The following is a 6005-nucleotide window of genomic DNA, read 5'->3' as shown; positions in this document are numbered from 1 at the left end:
TGTGTGTGTGTGTGTGTGTGTGTGTGTGTGTGTGTGTGTGTGTGTGTGTGTGTGTGTGTGTGTGTGTGTGTGTGTGTGTGTGTGTGTGTGTGTGTGTGTGTGTGTGTGTGTGTGTGTGTGTGTGTGTGTGTGTGTCGCGCAGCTGGACGTCTCTTTGTTCAACTCCTCTCTTGTTGTCGCAGCCATGAAGGAGATTACAGGATTAGGGATTTGTTTCTCATCAGAGGTGTCCAACAGAAATAACTTCTGTAGGCGATCGTGTCTGGTCTGATTACAGCAGGTGCCCCTTTCGCTGCACTTGACCTTTGACCCCCCTCCAGGTTTTTTTTTAGGGGCACACACACACACACACACACACACACACACACACACACACACACACACACAGTTGCCCCCATGACTTTGAGTGGGGAATCTCTTGATATGCAGGCTTTTTCCCGTGTGTCCATATATGCTAATGTAGGCATACAGGTTGTGTGTGCGTGTGTGCGTGTGTGTGTGTGTGTGTGTGTGTGTGTGTGTGTGTGTGTGTGTGTGTGTGTGTGTGTGTGTGTGTGTGTGTGTGTGTGTGTGTGTGTGTGTGTGTGTGTGTGTGTGTGTGTGTGTGTGTGTGTGTGTGTGTGTGTGTGTTAATCTCAACACATCTCCACCCTCCTAAAGACCCCCAATTACTGCCATCGAGCTCTCCATGCCTATTAATACACGTCGAGATACTTCACTGTTAAGCTCTTATTAGTACTCACGCAGTAAGTGTTTATAGTGGGGGGGGTTCTGGTGAGGGGAGGGATTTGGGAGGGGGGGGGGCAACAGGTCATTGTTTCCCTTTTGACTCAACAACATCCAGCAAGCTGACCTCATTCTCACAGCGTCATGAACTGGACCGTTGCACACAAACAGTTTGTCCGTTCGCACGTTATCAGGAACGTCTGCAACACGTGAAAAACACGGAGCGACGGAACGTTTACAAGAGCAACACATGAACACCTGAACACCTGAACACATGAACACATGAACACATGAACACATGAACACCTGAACACATGAACACATGAACACATGAACACCTGAACACATGAACACCTGAACACATGAACACATGAACACCTGAACACATGAACACCTGAACACATGAACACCTGAACACATGAACACATGAACACCTGAACACATGAACACCTGAACACATGAACACCTGAACACCTGAACACATGAACACCTGAACACATGAACACCTGAACACCTGAACACATGATCACCTGAACACTTGAACACCTAAACACCTGAACACCTGAACACATGAACACCTAAACACCTGAACACATGAACACATGAACACATGAACACCTGAACACCTGAACACATGAACACATGAACACCTGAACACTTGAACACCTAAACACCCGTCTTTTTTCACACGCTAAATACAGCCGGCCAATAAATATTTATTTTTAGTGATGAAATACGTGTCAGCACTCGCATGTTATTCACAATCATTATAGTCTGAAATTTCTACAGTAAATAAAAGAGTAGTGAAAAACACACCTTTTAATTTGAAACGAGGGCTTTTAATTTGAAAGAAATACAGGAAGTTACTGCATGTCGGCCGACCAATGGTGACTTCAGCCTTTTTTGTCATGTGAACAAACAGTTTGTAAAAATGTGATTGAATATTTGATAAAAGCCTAAATTGAACAGCTCTATGTAGAAAGTTTGGAAGGACGAACAACGATGTTGTTCTACTTCCAGTAAAAGTTTCAGATGTTATACAACAAAGTTTTTTTTTCCTGAGTAACATTTTTTTTTAAATAGTTTGAATGAACGCCAGCAGCTCGACGAGATGCTGAACGTTTGGTGATTTTTTTAAAGTTATACTTTAAAGTCATCAATCATTTTTTCACATCGTCAAAGAAATCGTTACCAGACTGGATCTTTTTGGGGTTTTGCGAATGTTTCCTATCCCTGAAACCAAACCCAGAAATTCCAGTTCCACTTTTGTTTTTCCAATGAATGTCTTCTCCGGTAAAATGCCGCATAACTTCCTGTAACGCCGTTAGATGTAAATTGGGGGCCGTTTAATAATAAATGAGACGCTCGACGTGAACGTCGACGAGGACATTTGATCTCATCTCATGTCTTCGTGTCTCTCTTAAAAAAAACACAGCAGCGTGACAAATCACCTTTTAAATTCTATCGTTGTCAGAGTTACAGCTTTGTCAGACGGATGGAGGAGGTGGGGGGGGGGTAGAGGAAGGGAGGGGGGGGGGGCTGTCAGAAAGCAAACAGCGCTGTGAATTATGACCGGACGGTTTGTCTCTCTGAGTGAAGGATTATCTTCGTACGATGACACACTCGTAAACAGTGGCGAGGCCCCTGCTATTGATTGCACAGATGCCCCCCCTTCCCCCCTCCCCCAACCCCTCCCCACTCTTTGAATGAAGAGGATTTACGCAGCTAATAATAGAGTAAACTAGATATATTTCCAGAGAAGGAATCCTGCACAAGGCCTATTTATAATTACAGAATCCTATGATGTATCCCTCCAGGTTTAACACCTGAGCTACACACACACACACACACACACACACACACACACACACACACACACACACACACACACACACACACACACACACACACACACACACACACACACACACACACACACACACACACACACATGTTGTACAAAGATAGCCCCATCTTCTCACTCCTTTTAAATTGCTGACTGATATTAGAGATGTGTGTTTGAGGATGAAGGAGTGGCTCAGCTGCTATTTCAGCTAATAGACACACTTTATTTCGGTGGACTTGCACCTTTTTTTATTTGGTGTCACCGCGGCGTCGTTGAAACAACACGATATTTCTGCTGCCGCTCGAGCCGTGAAGCTGTCAGCGAGGCAACGGCAGACTTCATCACGGGACAAAAAATAACCCCAATGAAAGGTTGATGCATTTTCGTGACACTCCGCTGCTCCCGGAAGAGGAGAGTCAGAAAATATAACGTAGCTGTGATGATGAATTTTTAGTCAGAGGAAACTCAGAAGTCCTCATGTGGATGTATAAACATACACTTGGATACTCTGAGAGAGTAAAAAACAAAAAAAGAGAAAGGAGACCGGGAAAAAAAACAATATGACACTTCTTCTATCTGTTTCGCAGTTACTCCAACAACCACTGTTGGGAGATGAATCCAAAGACTGGATATAAAAAGTGTTCGTAGCCTCCAGGTCTGAAAAATGGTTCTGATGCAGAAGTGTCTTCAGCTGCAAAACCACCGAGTGACTTTTTTTTTTCATATTTCAGACATGATATAGTATGACACAGTGGTGTTAGAGCAGATACCTCACAGTGAGAAGTAACTTGAGTCATGCATGTCAGTTCAGAAAAAAGGTCATACTCCAAAAAGTCATGAAAAGTCATCCAAAATATCCAAAGAAAAGTCGTCCTAAGCATGTCGTCCAAAAAGTGACCCAAAATTCATTTTTGTATATGGTATAGAGTATATAGTATATAGGACATAGTATAGAGTATATAGTATATAGTATAGAGTATAGAGTATAGAGTATATAGTATATAGGACATAGTATAGAGTATATAGTATATAGTATATAGTATATAGTTGATATATGTATAGTTATAGTATATAAGTTTGATGTTTCGCCGTGACACAGGAAGTTGATGTTTAAGGTCAAACGATGCTCCAAACCTCATTAAACTTGCGTCAGGCACCAACTTTCATGAGTTTTTGAAGAAGTTAAAGCCGCAAAAAAAGCCTTTTTTAAAAAAAAAAAAAAGAAAAAAAAAAGAAGAATAAGGAACGAGATCGAGAAAAAAATTAAAACTGCAAGCGGGAATATGCCGACCCTCACGTGCTTCACGTCGAGGATCCAGCGGCGCTTGCAGTTTTAATTGTTGATTGTTTTTAGTGCAGTAATCTGCAAAGTCAGCTGTCATCGTTCAGTCCGTCCTCTCAGCGGTGGAGAAGCTGCAGGTTCGGTTCGACTCCTCCTGCCCTTCACGCAGCCGTTCACTGGAAGAAGACATCAAAGTCATAAGCGGTGTCTATTAACTGTGAAGGTCCTCATCAAAACAGTTTCCCCCCTTTTTAACCGTCTATTTCAGTCACAAGGTCGGCTTCAGAAATAGTTCGCGGCTCTGAATTCCACTTTTAGAGGAATCGAAGCGTCGCGTGACGGCTGGAAGAGAAACAAAGAAAGTTGACACTGTTATTTATTTTTACTTCTAATTAAAGAAACTTTCTGTTGTCTCAAGTTCGGCATGATAAAGTCCCCTGATTACTTATCTGACCCTCTTCATCATTTACATTATTTAACTCTGCCACTTTTAACTTTACTTTATGTATTTGTTCTGGTAAAAATATGTTTTATATTCAAAACACAAGAATTTCCATAAAAGGATAAATCCCTGGGAATTGTACCTCTGGAGGACGACCGACAGGTTGGCAAAGGAAAATGGGGGTTTGAAAAAGATAATCAGTGTGGATTTAAGAATTAGTTGTGAGTGCTGAGTCGGTACTTTGTTGAAGTGGTCGGTAGGTGACTGATTCAGAGACTCGTGCAGCTGAAAGGGGAAGAGTTTAATCCAGGTCTCAGTGAGGGTACCTCCACTCAGACGGTTGTGGAGGCGAAAGAATTGGTTTGAAAAGAGAGAAAAAAAGGTGTTTTAATGTTACTTCAACTGAAACCAGGTGATTTTATCGAGATAATGTCGGCACAGTTCGGTCGGAGTCGTACAAGTGTGGAAGTTTGGTTAATCTAAGCCTACAGAGTACAATTTATACTGTTGATGCTAAAAAAAAAACCAGAGGAGTTTTTTTTATATTTGCTGACTGGCTGAAGTCTCGTTGATGTCATGTCATCAGGACGGAAATAACTCAACAGCCACGTGATCGATTGCCATTAAAGTTTGCACAGACGTCATTGGTGCCCAGAGGATGAATCCCAACGACCTAGATGGTCCCGTGATTTGATTCTCTCGCACCTGATTGGCTCCACCGTTGGTGCGGTGATTCGTCGCACCCTGACGATGCGTCCTCCCGACTTTGATGATGCTCCAACTTTTCCTGCAGCTCCGCCATGATCTTCAAACTCGTGAATCAGAAGCTAAATTTTGCCACGAACCTCATACGTGCTCGAAGGTGTTACTTGACGGGGAAATAGTCACACAGTGTCGCTTTAATCTGAGTGTGACTACAATAAGACATTTCTTTCATGCATTACATGTGTCATCATCACTCTGTGACTTCTGATTGGTGCTCGGGGAGCTCAGGCCCATCATCAGTATGTACTGTACGTCGCTCTGAGGTGTCTGATATGCAGCTCCGACACATTTACCAGCAAGTCCAAAAGCACCTGACTTGATGCCACAGCCAGCCAGTCAGTCAGTCAGTCAGGCCGACCTTTGACCTCGATCTGTGATAGGTGGTGAGAAGATGCTTGGAAGTGTGACTATTTATTCCTCGGTCACCGTGAACTCGTCTCCTCAGAGTGACATCACTGCATTTCTGTGGCCGCATGCCCGGCGTGACAAGATGCTGACAAAGATTGTCTATTTGAGAGGATGAATCTCTCTGCAACTAAAATTTTATAACTATGATGCATACTTTTGTTATATGTTCGCATCAACTTTTTGTTTAACTTAATGATAAAGAACATTAAAACTTAACATTTTATCTCCACAAACTGTGTTGGGAAATTGACTTTGGTGTTTCTGTGTTTGGATAAAGGTCACATTTACCCTTGCAGCTCATTTTTGTATAAATATTTGTTTATTTTGCATTTTGAGTTTGAAGTTTAAGTTAAGTTATTCTAGAAACAACTGACTTTGCATCTATAATTTGGGCATTCAATTCTAGATTTAGGTTTTTGATTTTGTGCCTTTATTTTATTCATGAGTTTGTTACTTTTATTTAACTGTCAGAGGAGAAAAATGCGTTTTTTACATGTTTATGTGTATTACTAGCATCATTCTCATTTTGATATATG

Source organism: Brachyistius frenatus, unplaced genomic scaffold (genome assembly GCF_029030835.1).
Source record: "Brachyistius frenatus isolate BFR_SWC_R1_liver_20210118 unplaced genomic scaffold, ASM2903083v1 Contig_82, whole genome shotgun sequence".
NCBI lineage: Eukaryota > Metazoa > Chordata > Actinopteri > Embiotocidae > Brachyistius > Brachyistius frenatus.
This window is presented reverse-complemented; position numbering follows the sequence as displayed.